The sequence below is a fragment of the Pongo pygmaeus genome, chromosome 11 (genome assembly GCF_028885625.2).
Source record: "Pongo pygmaeus isolate AG05252 chromosome 11, NHGRI_mPonPyg2-v2.0_pri, whole genome shotgun sequence".
In the NCBI taxonomy this organism is placed as follows: Eukaryota; Metazoa; Chordata; class Mammalia; order Primates; family Hominidae; genus Pongo; species Pongo pygmaeus.
In genome coordinates this window covers 131,632,394-131,649,198 of record NC_072384.2, presented here as the reverse complement: position 1 = coordinate 131,649,198, position 16,805 = coordinate 131,632,394, and positions in this window count along the sequence as shown.

Below are 16,805 nucleotides of genomic sequence, written 5' to 3'. Positions count from 1 at the left end.
TGTCCAGTAGAACATTCTGTGATGATGGAAAAGTTTTTTATTGTCTGCACCATATGTGACTATTATCGAGTACCTGCAATCTGGCGAGTGCGACTCAAGAACTGAGTTTTACATCTCACGTAATTTTTAATGAAATGTAAAATTAAAGCAGAAAGTGACAAGATGATAATGTACTTAAAGGGCTGGCACCTTCCTCTGAAGAGTACCCTAAAGACGCCGCAGAAGCAAGAGGGGAGTTGGTAATGACTCTGAGAAACCGATGTAAAACCGGGGAAGGCCTGTCGCCTCCTCCCCTCAGTGCCATAGAAGGGGATAGGCTGAGTGAACCCTATACGCGTGTGCTCTTTTCTTTGCCTGCATTGGCCTGAGTAGACCATTTCTCAACCCCATCTCCCCAGCACTGCCATGGTGCTTGGAGGCAGAAAACAGCTGTGCTAGCCAGGGATGGCATATCAGGCTGGGGCTAGCAGCACAGAACAGCCAGACCCAGCAGCCTCTTCTTCCCACTTCTTGGGTCAGGAATTCCAACCACAAGATCCACCTCATGAAAGAGCATCGGCCAGAGGAGAGTGCCCAGAAGTTCCCTGAGTGGGATGTCTGGTGTGTGTGAGGGTGGCACATGGGGAGTGGCTACATTCACATTTGATGCCAGAGGCAAGTCCCATCACACCCCCATTCCTTAAGCTCCCAGGTGGGATATAGGAAGAGCCTAGGTTTTAGTCTCTTCCAGGTGTACCTATCGCCAGCCAAAGTAGCTGATATCTAGGGAAACATGAATTCACTGGGAAAAATAATTAGACTTCTGGGGCCGGGCGCTGTGGCTTGTGTCTGTAATCTCAGCACTTTGGGAGGCCAAGGCAGGTGGATCACCTGAGGTCGGGGGTTGGAGACCAGCCTGACCAACATGGAGAAACCCTGTCTCTACTAAAAATACAAAATTAGCCAGGCATGGTGGTGCATGCCTGTAGTCCCAGCTACTTGGGAGGCTAAGGCAGGAGAATGGCTTGAACCCAGGAGGTGGAGGTTTCAGTGAGCCGAGATTGTGCCATTGCACTCCAGCCTGGTCATCAAGAGCGAAACTCTGTCTCAAAAAAAAAAAAAAAAAAAAAAAATTAATTAAATAAAATAAAAAATAAAAATATTAGGCTTCTGGAAAGTATAAAACAAAGCAGGTTTAATGGATATATGAATTAAGATCCTTAGTAACACAGACAACACTAATAACAATGAAAATTTCTTTTTCTCTTTTGTGGAAGTTTGGGGATGGACAGTTTGTGGCTGAAATAGTATAATAGTTCTGCTTTACTAGGTGTTTGAAGACTCAAATTTCATACCAGGTCACTGTTGCCCTCTGACATCTTCATAATCCAAATTGGCTGCTAAAGCTTGGGCCATCACACCTGTATTCCCAGAGGCTGGATAGTAGAAGGACTGAGGAAGGAACAAAAATCTGGTTGACTTCAGATTTCTTAGCAACAACATTGGGCTTAAGAAAAAATGGAAAAATTGTTTTAAAGTATCAAAGAAAAATAACTTTGACCCTGGATTTGGATTTCTAGCTAAATTATCAGGTATGTAAAGAATCAGAAGGCATATCACATATAGCCCTTCTTTGAAAACACTATTGGAGGAAGTGCCCTATCAAAAAGGGAACTAAATCTGGCTGGGCATGGTGGCTCACACCTGTTACCCCAGCACTTTGGAGACCGAGGCCGGCAGATCATCTGAAGTCAGGAGTTTGAGACCAGCTTGGCCAAAATGGTGAAACCCTGTCTCTAATAAAAATACAAAAATTAGCTGGGCATGGTGGTGTGTGCCTGTAATCCCAGCTACTTGGGAGGCTGAGGCAGGAGACTCGCTTGAACCCAGGAGGCGGAGGTTGCAGTGAGCTGAGATTATACCAGTGTACTCCAGCCTGGGCGACAGAGTGAGACTATCTTAAAAAAAAAAAAAAGGAACTAAGAGTGCTCAATAATAGCAAGTAAGAGGGATTAAATCACTTGTCTAAATAACAGTGCAAGGCCATGCCAGCAAAGCACAGCCTAAGTGGGTATAATAAACTGGGAGGGTGGGTGGCAGATCCAGGGTGAGACCTACAAGTTGACCAGAAAGGGAATTAACCCCATCCAGGTCACCTCTGAGGAAGAGAGAAAGACAAGTTCTAGAGAAGAACTGTCAGGTATCCTGGGATTTTTAGCACATTCTTACAAGGCTTGTCTAAAACCAACATGCTCTGCCCCCTGAACTATATATTCTCAGCCTCTAAATCTCCACAACTAATTACAAATTTCCATAGGTGGGATGGGGGATGGATCAGAGGGGGGTGGAATGTTAAACAAAGGTTGGAGTCCAGGGCCAGTAAAGTTTATCTCTGTCTGTGTTATTTACACAGCAAAGGTTCTGGTATTAAATTAACAGGAAACTGCAAAGATCTTTTTTTTTTTTTTTTTTTAAAAAAAGGCAAGATGCCAAGAATATTTCTTCCTCCTCTCCCTCCACACCCTAGAAAAACATCATAAAATTAATGGACTTCTTCTTCTTTGTCTAGTGTTCAATGAAGATATAAAGTAAACTGGGATTTTTGAAATACTTTACCTCTTCATGTTCACTTAAACAGAATTTGGTGGGAATCAAGTGATAAGAGACTGGCGTGGTGGCTCTCACCTGTAATCCCGGTACTTTGGGAAACTGAGGTGGAAGGATTTCTTCAGCCCAGGAGTTTCAGACCAGCCTGGGCATCATAGCGAGACCCCATCCCTAAACAAACAAACAAACAAACACAAATCAAAAAGCTAGTTGGGTGTGGCAGTGTGTACCTAGTCCCAGTTACTCCTTGGGAAGTTGGGGTGGGTGGATGGCTTGAGCCCGGGAAGTCGAGGCTGCAGTGAGCCGTGATTGTGCCGCTGCACTCCAGCCTGGGTGAGAGATCAAAAACTTGTCTCAAAAAAAAAAAAAAAAAAAAAAAAAAAAGTGGCCAGAAAGTGCTGGTTTGGAAAACAAGGAGTAATCTCCCTCTAGTTGCTTGCCAGCTCCTTTTTCCTCTTTCCTCACACTCTGTCGCCCTGTTCTCCTCTCCTTCTTTCTTCCTTTCCTCCCTTCCCCTCTCCCTACCTCCTCCTTTCTCTCTTCCTTCCTTTTCTTCCTCTCTTCTCTCCCTGTACTTTTCCTCTTTTTCCCTAAGATGTTTGATTTGGGGGCTACAAGGAAGGCTGGACCTGGGGACACTTTCTGGCTTCCTGGGGAGCTGGGTAGAGGGAGGAAGATCTTTAACATGAGGAAGACCTCAGAGGGAAAGGAAATTGGAAGAGCCCCCAAGACCCACGGAGGAAAGAGGCTGAGGTGGGAAGAGGGGTTGGAAACTTGAAACTGGGTCTGACAAGCACTGGGGGCCCCTGAGGTGGAGCAGGCCTGCTTGCCGATGTGCTGGGACCTCGTTTCCTGCTCTGCCAGGCCCAGGCTGGTTCCCATCAGGGCACCAGGAATGCAGATCTCTGTGCCAGCTGGTGTTCTTATGGGGGTCAAATATCTCAGTTTCGCCTGAACTTTAGGGGTCTGGTGAAGGTTTGTTAACCCACTTATGCAGGAGGTTGCAATTTTTTGAATTGCAGACATGTGTGAAAAATCAGACCTTGGCAATGACCTTGAGCAGCAGGATATAAATAACTCCCACATGCTTAGCGTTCCAATAATGGAACACTAGGCATAAATGGGATTGAAGAAGCCTGCAGGAAATGCTGACGGGCAGAGGCCAGGCTTCAGTGCCTATCGTGCTCCTGCTGAGCCCTGGACTAGTCAGTGGTGCCAGGAGGAGGGGCAGGCAGGCCCCCAGGACACACCTGTGCTGGCTGAGGGCATCAGTGGGGGCAGTCCTCCGTCAGCCGATACCTGGCATGTAACTGTGGGGAGAGTGTCTACACCTGTCACCTTGGTGACCACAGCTTCAAGGTGACTTCGTGGGGATCTGTGACCATCTGAGGCCCCAGTAGGGGTGAGGAGAAGAACAGCAGCTCATTTGTGCAGCAAGGACATATGGTGACTTCGAAGCCACTCAATTTGGGCCTCCTTTCAAATCTACCAGGCCAGATCAAGTTAGAGCTTCAGTGTAAGTCTCCCAAGGTCCCCTCCTGGGAGAATGGCACCAGCCAAAAGTGGCCAGGAAGAAACCATGGTCTCTAAGAGCTGAATGGGGCCCTGGTTGGCCTTTCCCTCCCCCAGGACAGGGCTGCACCAACTGCACCCAAGCTGGCACCTCAACTGTCAGGCCCATTGAGGTTAAAGTGGAGCAAAGGGCAGTTATCACTGGAGGCAACCTTATTCCTCCCCCAAGTCTCAGAGCAGGTGCCCTTTTATAGACTATTAAATACAATGTGAGCTGTTTCTGTGGGGTGGGCATGAGGTCTGGTGCCCACCACAGACGCCCTGCCAGTGTACCTATATGTCTCATTCTGTTCACTTTCTGCAGCCCCTCAGTCCCTGGCTGATGAAAAAATAGGAAGTGTGCGAGTGTTGGGGCAATGGGCAGTGGGTGACTTCATGATCATCATTCACAAGGTGCCTGGTATAGAACAAGGTGACCATTAAAATAATCTTATGATAACCTTAGTTGCCCAAGCCAGCTCCTGGCCAGCGCCTCTCTTTCCCAGAGGGGTGGATCAAGAACCCGGTCAGGAAGATGGGCTCAGCGAGTGCACGGAAACATGAGGTTCCTCTGCACCAGATCTTGTCAGAGCTCTGTGACTGACCCTGGTGTGACTCTGCAGGACAGGGAGCTTCTGTGATCACTGGCTAGAGGATGTTCAGCTTACCAATTTCAGGTTGCACTGGACAAAGATGATGGCGGTGTTGCTAATGACACTAAGGTGGCATGGCATTGAGGAGACAGTGAAACTCTCACCTCACCACTTTAGAGAAGCCTCTTATCAGTGGTAGTGGCAGATGGACGGGCAGTGGTTGCCAATAGAGCTTTCTGCAATGAAGAAAATGTTCTAAATCTGTGCTATCCAGTACAGTATCCACTAGTCACATGAGGCTATTGAACAGCTGAGATGTGGCTTGTGTGACTGAGGAACTGCATTTAAAGTTTTATTTAATTTTAAGTAATGTAAAGTTAAGTTTAAATGGCACGTGTGGCTAGTGGCTACCATATTGGACAGCACAGGTCTAGAAGGTATGCTATCATTATTCTCTTCCAAGGTTGATTTATTTCCATGGCCTGATTAACAACTTAGTTTAGATTGGTTTTCAGCTTTAGACAGTGACAGGACAAAGGTACTGGCTGTGGCAGACACTGTTGGTTTTCTGCTCATTGGCCACTCATGCTTACTGAGTGCTGATTTTGGTATAAAAGCAATGGACCCAGCCTCAGGGGTTGAAGCGTGAATAGATGAAGCCAACTGTTCTTCATTGCTAGTGATTGGTCTTGAAGTGGGCATGCTGCTCAATTCTAGCCAGTCCAAGACAAGGAGAGATTTCCAGGAAAGATTTCCTTCCGTGACTAGGGAAGTTGACAGGCCCTTTTGGGGCCATCATCTTCCTTGCTTCACAGAATGCTGTGTGAAGACTTGATATTTGGAGCTATGGCAGCCATTTTGCTACCATGAGGGAAAGGCCAAAAGAATCAATATCTTTCTATGAATTGTTAATGATATTTGGAAAAGCTCAATGGACACCTTACTTCTTTGGTGTTGTCAGTTTTCACTGCTTTGAGAGTAATTCTGCCCTTCAAATTGTATAACCAATATCTTCCTTAAATTGTTTTATATTGACATAGGACACAAATTATTAAATAAAATATTTAAAATAGCTCAGATAATAGATTGCCTTTAGAAGGAAATCCAAGCTACTGGTAACAGGTTGGCTTCTGACGAAGGGAACTGACAGGTTAAGATTTATGGGTGGGGGGGACATTTAACCCTGCCTACCCATTTGTTTCTTTTGAATTTTGTTCCACAGGAATGAACTGTCTACTCAAAAATAGGTTTATTAAAGTTAAGGCCAGGCGCAGTGGCTCATGCCTGTAGTCCCAGCACTTTGGGAGGCCAAGGCAGGCAGATCACTTGAGGTCAGAAATTCGAGACCAGCCTGGCCAACATGGTGAAACCCCGTCTCTACTAAAACTACAAAAATTAGCTGGGCGTAGTGGTGAGCTCTTGTAATCCCATCTACTCGGGAGGCTGAGGCAGGAGAATCACTTGAACCCGGGAGGCAGAGGTTGCAGTTAGCTGAGATAGTGCCACTGCCCTCCAACCTGGGCAACAGAGCAAGACCCTGTCTCAAAATAATACTAATAATACTAATAATGCTAAAATAAATGAAGTGAAAGTAGTACCTGAGGATCTTATTTTGCTGCATGTAGGTAACCACCCAAAAACTCAAACCTGAGTTGTTAAAAGTATGTGTTGTTTACATAGGTGTGTTCACTTTGTAAAAATGTCTTGAGCTGGTCACTTATGATTTATGTCATTCTCTTAATATAGTAACAAGTTTACATTAAAAAAGTGGTGGCCTTTTTGGAGTGGAGCTCAGAGTTGGAAGGAAAACCAGGAGGCAGCTTTGTTTCCATTGTAAAAGCTATTCTACTTGCCCTAAAAAAAAAACCTATGTGTATTATTACATACTTTGATTAGAAAATATATTAAACAAAGTAGAAAAGAAAAAAGCTAAGCATCTTGCAGCTATTTGGGATTGCTGTCTTTAAGAGCCAAACCTTGTCCAATCTATTTGTATAAAACACTGAGTAATTAATCTACCCGTTCACTTATTTCCTATTGGAAGCCATAAGGAGGCCATTGGCGAATATAAGTAACTTCTGGAGCATCTAAAGCACCTCACCAAGTCCTAGGCCTGATATGGTCAGTGCTGTGGACCAGCACGATGTCCTCCAGGACGGCGAGGTGGCCAAGGTCCACCCAGCACAGAGCCCACGAGCAGGATGCAGATAATGTGCTGCTGTCCACCCCTCCAGGACCCACCATTCTGCACTGGCCAGAAGACGGGAGAGTTATGTAGAACTGTGAGGGGAATCACCCACCACCTCCACATGTGCGTGCGCGCGCACACACACACACACACACACACACCCCTTTTGACTCATTCACAGTGATATCAACATCTGTGTTCTGACCGGGGATGCAGTGTTCCTCTAGATTTGCTATTTCATTGAAGGGACTGGGGAGGGTCCAAGGGCTCCCCTTTGCTCCCTCTGTCATAATAGCCCTTACTTTTTGGGTAACAGAGCCGGTGTGGAGATTCCGCCTGTAGCTTAGGGGATCTATTCCAACTCTACACCCAGGCACTGGAGAAGTGATGGGTTCAGGATTCCATCAGGCCTACCATGAACAAGAATCCCATCAAATTTGTCAGTAGTGTTCTGTTCCCCAAGGGGTCTGTGTCAGTTTAGAGTTAATGTCCCAAACCCCCTCAAAGGTCTGGATCATCCCTTTCCCCACTGTAGTTTCCCTGGTCCATGGTCAGTTCCCCTGTGGGAAAGGAAGGGCTAAAACAGAGAATATATTTTTGATGTTATCACATGGTCTTTTCTCAGGGGGACTTGGCATCCACTTAATTCAAGGGACATATCAAAGAAGCCCCTCTGGGATGTTCTGCTGGAATCAGGGAGACCAGGAACAGTCAGCTTGGGATGCTGGCCCTGGCATTATTGCTGCTGGCCCCTCAAGACCATGCTATTGGACTCTTGACTCTGCTGCAGCCATTGTGAAAAATCTCTGGTTGACCACAGGGCCTTTGCATCACTTCCTCACAATCCAAAGCCCTTGGCAGGAGCATCTGATTGGCTAAGCTTGGATCACATGACTATTACTAGTTATAAAGAGACTGGAAGAGAGAATATTTGATTCCCTGTTGGCTTCCCTAGAGAGAAGTAGATAAACCCTGGCCCCCCACCTGCCCCAAAGACCTCTCACTCCAATAGAATGATTTCTATCTGGGCATCAGGTAAGCAAAATGGTGATTTTAAAAAAATCTTTGATTTTTGCGTGGTTGGGTTTTCTACAATGAGTATTTATTACATGCATAAATTTTAAAAAGGAGTCTGTCATTGTGTATACTTTATTTTATTTTATTTTATTTTGAGATGAAGTCTTGCTCGGTCACCCAGGCTGAAATGCAGTGGTGTGATCTTGGCTCACTGCAACCTCCATTTCTTGGGTTCAAGTGATTCTCGTGCCTCAGCCTCCCGAGTAGCTGGGATTACAGGCGCCCACCACCACGCCTGGCTAATTTTTGTATTTTTAGTAGAGATGGGGTTTCACCCTGTCGACCAGGCTGGTCTTGAACTCCTGACCTCAAGTGATCTGTCCACCTCGGCCTCCCAAAGTGCCGGGATTACAGGCGTGAGCCACAACACCTGGCCATTGCGTATATTTTTCAGTCAACCAATTCCAACAGAACAATTACTATTATACACACGGGGAGCATTAAAAATGGTTCTTGAACCTGAAAAGGTCAGGAACACTGATACAAGAATTTGGGGCCCAGTCATTTGTGTGTGAGTCTGAAGTTGAAACTGGAGTGGCCTGTCTGGGTCCTGCTTAGCCCCGCTCTGTGGGGGTTCTGGTGGCCTCTATTTGGGCCCCTTGAATTTCAGAAGAGGTTGTTAACCCTGCGCAGCTGTCTATTCAAACATTGAGATTTACACTTAACCAGCAATGTGGAATATTCTGGATCCTTGTTAGATCAGAGCCACAACCTCAAACTCACTGCTGTTCAATACTTAGCAAACATTTGGTCGAATTGAAGAAACATTTAGGAAGACTTGTCTCCATGGCAGTACAAAGAAAAAGCATGCTCTCTACTCACAGCACTTCTGGCAGCAAATACGTGACTTTTCCATATCACGAAATTCTCCAGTTCTCTGAGGATACCAGCTGGGTGTCCAGTGATTCAATTCTAGCATGAACAAACTAGAGTTCCATCAAAGCATGCAGGTTAAGGGCTCAGTCCCACAAGCCTGCCCCCCACTTCAGACGCCAATCTCAAATAGTGGGCCCCCAGGTTATTCACACTTCTGTCTGACTTAGCTACAAATCGGGGACTCCTATGAACCCTTCCTCAGGTCCCGTAATTGGTTCTAACAGCTCACATAACTCAGGGAAACACTTAATTTGTGTTTGCTGGTTATTATATGGGATACAATAAAGGGCACAGATGGAAGCCCGGTGAGAAGCAGGTACAAAGGGAAAGGTCCCACAGGCTCCCAAGCAGAGGAGCTTCTGTCCTCATGAAGTTGGAGCGCACCACTCTCCCAGAATGGATACTCACCCACCCAGAAGCTCTCCAAATGCCTTTTTTGTTTGTTTGTTTATTTGTTTTTGACAGAGTCTCGCTCTGTCACCCAGGCTGGAGTGTAATGGCATGATCTCAGCTCACTGCAACCTCCACCCCACGAGTTCAAGTGATTCTCATGCCTCAACCTCCCAGGTAGCTGGGATTATAGGTGCAGGCTACCACGCTCAGCTAATTTTTGTATTTTTAGTAGAGACAGGGTTTTGCCACGTTGGCCAAGCTAGTCTGGAACTCCTGACCTCAAGTGATCCTCCCACCTCAGCCTTTCAAAATGCTGGGATTACAGACATGAGCCACTGCACCCGGCCTGTTTGGGGTTTTTATGGAGGTTCTGGTTATGTAGACTTGATTGATTAAATCTTTGGTCATTAGTGATTACCTCAATCTGTAGCCCTTCTCCACTCTCTGGAGGTGGGGGTGTTTGGGGAGTAGGGGTCAGGGGAAGGGGGAATAAAGGAGCTGAAATTTCCAACCCTTTAAAATACATGGTTATTTCCTCTGGCCATCAGCCCCAGCCTCCAAGTGTCAGCTTATTAGATAAACTCAGGTTTGGTTGAAGAAGGCTTATGATAAGTAACAAATACTCCTCACTCTTATCACTCAGAAATTCCAAGGGTTTTAGAAGCTCTGTGCCAGGAACGTGGGATGAAGACTAAATATATATTTTTATTGCATCACAATATCATGGGCAGTCACACATTCATTCATGCACGAGAGAGCTCCATTTCCTGATTAGCATTTATTTTGGGATTGAATATGGCGGCTTGGATGGCCCCATGCTTCCCACCCCGGTAGGATTGCTGTATTTACACTCACATGGGTTAATGTGTTAACTTAAATAAGGGAGGTTAACAATCCTCGTGGTACTCATTGTTTTGTCTACTGTAAAGATGGTTTTAGGGCCTTGTTTACTACGTGACACAGGCCATTTGGATAGAAACACATAGAAGAAATACCTTTCTGGTCTTGGAATTCGTCTTCTTCTGAGCACTGGATTTGTTTTTATCCAATGGACATTGTGAGTAATACAGCTGGTCTTGTTTTTTCTTTGCATAGGCTGCTGGGAAGCTGAGTCAAATTGTGACCCATATCTAGCAAGTGTAAAGGACTTTCAAGGCAAACATTTTGTGTATTAATCTTATCCCTGGATTCACTTTATTTCTTTCGACCTAATTTTCTTTCCCTTCTTCCTAATGTCCTCCATGTCTTTTTTTAAAAAAGTATTTTGTGAGTTAACTTAAATATTTTCCTTTATTTTTTTAGTCAGTGCAAAATAAAAAGAAAGGTACACATAAAACATTTAAAATCTTATATTTTCTCCTGGCCTCTTATGCTGCTCTCTGTGCCATTCTCTGATCCTGGAAGCTCAGGGATTTTATTGGGCTTTAAGTTTTCATTTTAGTCTGAGAATAATCATTTTGTTACCACTCCTGTGATTACTGTGGTAGAAAGAATTGTCATTGGCCAGGCTCGGTGCCTCACGTCTGTAATCCCAGCACTTTGGGAGTCTGAGGCTGGCAGATCACGAGGTCAATAGATTGAGACCATCCCGGCCAACATGGTGCAACCCTGTCTCTACTAAAATTACAAAAATTAGCTGGGAGTGGTGGTGCATGCCTGTAGTCCCAGCTACTTGGGAGGCTGAGGCAGGAGAAATGCTTGAACCTGGGAGGTGGAGGTTGCAGTGAGCCGAGATCGCGCCACTGCACTCCAGCCTGGCCACAGAGCGAGACTCTGTCTCAAAAAAAAAGAAAAAGAAAGAAAGAAAGAATTGTTATCTACTTGCATCCTTTCAAAAGTCTTTTTCTGGTATGTACTTGATACTGGACACCATAATTATGAACTTATCTTTATTCTCTGGATAGTGGAATGTGACTCAGAAATCTATTCAGAAATTCATATCCTTGTGCAGTTTTTTTTGTTTGTTTGTTTTCTTTTTGGAGACAGAGTCTCACTCTGTTGCCCAGGCTGGAGTGCAGTGGTGCAATTTCAGTTCACTGCAACCTCCATCTCCTGGGTTCAAGCGATTCTCTTGCCTCAGCCTCCCAAGTATCTGGGACTACAGGCACACACCACCATGCCCGGCTAATTTTTGTATTTTTAGTAGAGACGGGGTTTCACCATGTTGGCCAGGCTGGTCTCAAATCCCTGACCTCAGGTCATCCGCCTGCCTTAGCCTCCCAAAATGCTGGGATTTCAGGCATGAGCCACCACGCCCAGCCCTTATGCAGTTTTATAATTCTCTAAGAATTCTAAGAATTTTGACTTTTTCAGCATTATTTTTTTCTCTTTGGCCATGGACCTGGGACAGATTGACATCATAAAGTCACTAATTTGTCCCTAGAAGCAAACTTGAGAAGACAACTCTGCGGTCCACAGAGCTCAGTAGAACCTCAGTTAACTGCTGGCTGCCTCCGCCACCAACAGATACAACAAAGGGCTTTTGATACAATAGTGGTCGCTTGCTTACACTATGTATGTATTTATTCTGGTGTTATTTTGAAAGCAGTCATTGCAATCCTCTTCTCAGCACATTTCTTGTAGAAAAAAATAAAACTTAAAATCATTAAAAAAGAAAAAATTATCACCCATCTTCCTATTACTAGTAACTAGGGGGTTAGCAGTCCAGATTTTTAATTAAGTGTATATTCAACAAATATTTATTGATAACCTACTATGTGTTAATCTGTTAATCACTGTGTTATGTCCTGGAATATAGCAGGGTTCAAAACTAGATGTCATCCATACTGTACGCCTTATACTGTGATCTCATTGCCCATAATACATTTATACAAACTGGATCACCCAGTACATAGTGTTCAGTGACCTGCTTTTCTCACTGGACATACACATTCTGGATATCCTTCCATGTCATCTGTAGGCCAACATCATTATTTCAAAAGGCTGAATAGTATTATGCATATGATTAACCATAGTTTATCAGTTTATCAGTTTAATCAGTGCCCTAATAAAATGAACTTTTATGCAATTATAAAAGGCTCTTCTGTGCACATCCTTACAAATATAGATCTGTGCACTGGTCTTATTATTTCAAGATGCTGTTAAAGCATCCTCAGATGCACCGGTGTGGAATATTGGTTCGACATCACCCAGGATCTTTCCGGCTTTTCTAGCTCAATGACTGCAGCTGGACCCGGGTGATCTTTTTGTGCAGTAGCCCACAATGTTTACATTTAGGTCTATCTGACCAGGAATGCTTGTGAGACGGTGGAAGAGTGAAAGGAGAGGGGCTGGCTTTATCCTTTTTTAAAAAAAATTGAGACAGAGTCTCACTCTGTCTCCTAGGCTGGAGTGCAGTGGCGCAATCTCGGCTCACTGCAACCTCTGCTTCCTGGTTCAAGTGATTCTCCTGCCTCAGCCTCCTGAGTAGCTGAGATTACCAGTGTGTGCCCCCATGCCTGGATAATTTTTGTATTTTTAGTAGAGATGGGGTCTCTCCATGTTGGCCAGGCTGGTCTTGCACTCCTGACCTCAAGCGATCCGCCCGCCTCAGCCTCCCAAAGTGCTGGGATTACAGGCGTGAGCCACTGCTCCCAGCCTGGCTTTATCTTTATAATAATATTACATCAACAGCATCATCTCAAATTGGTCTTTTAGTTAATAGCTAATGATTAAATTGCCTTGTCACTTGTCACTTCTGATGGTGGAAGGAGCCAACTCTCCTTCTATTTCTTGGTACCTTCTTCCTGCGTTAGTGTGGTGCTTGATAAGTGTGTATCTGGTAGGCGAATGCATGCAGGAACAGATCCCAGGACTGGAGAAATGGTGTGGACGAGGGACAGACAATCCACAGTGGGAGGTGACACATGGGAGGCAGAGGGGATATGCTGACAGGCAGGCTGGAGTTTAATAGCATGGACAAGTTAAAGATGCATGTTTCAATTTCTAGAGAAAACTCTAGAAGCAACACCAAGAGGCTGAGCTAAAATTTAATAAATGAAGTCAATGGCATACTACATGACATCCAATTCACCCAAAGTAAGAGCAAGAAGGGCAAGCAAAGAAAAAAGAAACATGAGACAAATAGAAAACCAAACCAAGATGGTAAACCCGACCATATAGTAATAGTTATCTAATATCAATGACCTAAATTTTTTTTTTTTTTTTTTTGAGACGGAGTCTTACTCTGTCACCCAGGTTGGAGTGCAGTGGCGCGATATCGGCTCACAAGCTCCGCCTCCTGGGTTCACGCCATTATCCTGCCTCAGCCTCCCAAGTAGCTTGGACTACAGGCGCCCGCCACCGCGTCTGTCTGATTTTTTTGTATTTTTAGTAGAGATGAGGTTTCACCATGTTAGCCAGGATGGTCTCGATCTCCTGACCTCATGATCCGCCCACCTCAGCCTCCCAAAGTGCTGGGATTACAGGTGTGAGCCACCACACCCGGCCTTAAATACTTTTATGTAAGAGACAGAGATTGACAGACCGTGTAGAAAAGCATATAGAACATTCACCAATATAGATCATATGCACATTCACCAAGATAGACCATATGCGGGGCCCTCTTAATAAACAAACCTTAATAAATTTCAAAGGATTGAAAATACACAGAGTACATTTTCTGAGGTATTAAATTAGTAATCAATCACAGAGGTATTAAATTGATCATCAATAACAATATGAATCTAGAAATTCCTGAATATGTGGAAATTGAGCAACATATTTCTTTTCTCTTTTCTTTCTTTTTTTTTTTTTTGAGACGAGGTCTCACTCTGTTGCCTAGGCTGGGGTGCAGTGGCTCTATCACTGCTCACTGCAGCATTGACCTTCCAGGCTCAAGTGATCCTCCTAACTCAGCCTCCGGAGTAGCTGAAATCACAGTTCCAGAACAATTAAAAAGGCCTTGCGACTTTTTAATTTGTCCCACAGGTTATTTAAAAGCGCACTGCTCAGGCCAGGCATGGTGGCTCATGCCTGTAACCCCAGCACTTTGGGAGGCCTAGGCAGGAAGATCTCTTGAGCCCAGGAGATTAGGACCACCTGGGCAACATAGCGAGACCTTGTCTTTACTAAAAAAAAAAAAAAAAAAAAAAAAAAAAAAAATTAGCCAGGCGTGGTGGCATATGTCTGAAGTCCCAGCTGCACAGGAGGCTGAGGTATAGAAATCACTTGCGCTCGGAGGTCCAGGCTGCAGTGAGCTGTGATCGGGCCACTGCATTCCAGCCTGGGTGATAAGTGAAAGCCTCTGTCTCCAAAAAAAATTTTTTTAATAGGCTAGGCACGGTGGTTCACGCCTGTAATCTCAGCACTTTTGGAGGCTGTGTTGGGAAGATTGCTTGAGCCCAGGAGTTCGAGACCAGCCTGGGCAACATAGTGAGACTTTGTCTCTACAAAAAATTTAAAAAATGAGCCGGTTGTGGTGGTGTGCACCTGTGGTTCCATCTACTCTGGAAGATAAGGCGTGAAGATCACTTAAGCCTAGAAGGTTGAGGCTGCAGTGAGCTGTGATTGAGCCATTGCACTCCAGCCTGGGCAACAGAGCAAGACCCTGTCTAAAAAAAGGTCACAAGTGACATTATGGAATATGTTTAGTTGAATAAAAGTAAAAATAAAGGTCCAAAATTTGTGGGATGCAATTAAATTAGTACGTAAAAATATTTTTCTTAAAAATAGCTACGGACTGGTGATTATTATGTGCCTCCCTTTCTCCTCAACTTTTTGAATGAGAGTACTTGGAGGAGTAGATAACTGGTCTTTTTAGTTCATAGGTCTCTGCTCCTAGGAACAACACTTGGGGAACCTTACCTGAATAGCATCTTGCCCCCTGGATCTGACTTTGATGGTGAAATCAGGGACTTCAAGCCTGAGCCTAATGTTGTCACAGAAAGATACTTTGGAAGTTCTGTTTTTGCCTCTAGGGATGACCCTATTTTGCAAGCAGATATGAATTATTAAGAGTCAGAGGGCAGACAATGGTAGGTTGTTACATTGGTAGCACCAGTGAACTATCCCTTCCGGTATATAATTCCATGTTAACTCAGGGTGTGGCCAACAGGACATCAGCTAGAATGATGCAAGCAGAGACTTGATAAGTGCCCCCCAGTGAGGCTTGTCCTCTTGAAACACTCTTCAGAATTCAGCTGTGACACATAAAGCAGCCCATATTAGACTACTGAACAATGAAGGCAATGTAGAGAGAGACTCTAGAGGATGAGAGGCAATTAATCTTGGGTGCTGTAGTTCCCACCAAATTCCCAACTGAATGCATTTGCATGAGTAACTTCATCTCTACCACTTAGAGCAGAAGACCCACCCAGTTGAGCCCTGTCAATCTATAGAATCATGAAAAATAACAAATCATTTTGTTTTAAGCTACTAAATTTTGGGGTGATTTGTTATGTGACAGTAGGTAACTGAAACACATAAAAAACATCATGGGATGATCTTTCAGAGTCTTCTCAAAATGAGACATGAGCTTTGAGAAGACTTTTTCCAGACCTTTTTACCCCTACATGGCCCTGTCATTGATTCATGTTGCCTCTGGGGAATTGGTGTGATCTTGGGGTGAGGCAGCTTACTTTAGCCAAGGGCAATGCCCAGCGACAGGCATAACTACAAGCAGCCAACACTCTGGCATCTGGGGGAATGAGGGCCTTGATCTGGGTAGCACACTACAGCATTCACTATAGTCATAATTCTGGAGACTTCCATGATTTTCCCATTGGTGGGACACAGGAAGAGTAATTTATTTGATGCCAAGACAACCTCTTGGAAGGCTGTGCCTGCTTTAAAGGAAAGAGCAAACAGTTTAAAGACACATAAGTGGGCCAAGGAGGGTATCTCACCAGAATTTCTGGCTCTAGTTGAGTACTCTACTGCCACAGTCGGCCATTGTGGAGTGAGAACTGAGCCTTGGATTTCCCAATTTTAGAAGGCCTTCCTGGTGGAGGTTGCAGTGAGTTGAGATTGCACCACTGCACTCCAGCCTGGGCGACAGAGCAAGACTCTGATTAAAAAAAAAAAAAAAAAAGAGAAGGCCTCCTAACTCATTTCTGTCTTCCTTACTCGGGCTATGGAAATGTAAGGGCCAGGGGAAAAACTTCCCTTTTGCCCTCTGAAAGTTCACTGAAAAATCAACTCACAGAGGGCAGATTAATTGGAGAAAAGGCATATGAATTTATTTTAATATGCATAGCATAGGGGAATTGCAGGAGAATGATTATCCATTAACCCAATGGGGTGCAGATGCTTATATACCCTTCTTTTTAGGGGAAAGGAAGATGGGGAAGTGTGGATGATTTTAGGGGGATAGCAAATTATTTTTAGGGGAATTCAATGTGCTTGAAGAATATACCATGGCCTGGGACCAAGTCTGTTGGGTCCACAGAGCAGATACAATGGTTTGTGGGAAAAAAAATGTCCATCTAGTGCGTTGACAGACTTTATTCTTTCTTCCTGAGATATGAGTTCAGTTAATGAAAACTCAAGGATGGGACCAGAGGTAACTGGTTTTTTTTTTTTTTTTTTTTTTCCCTTTGGTG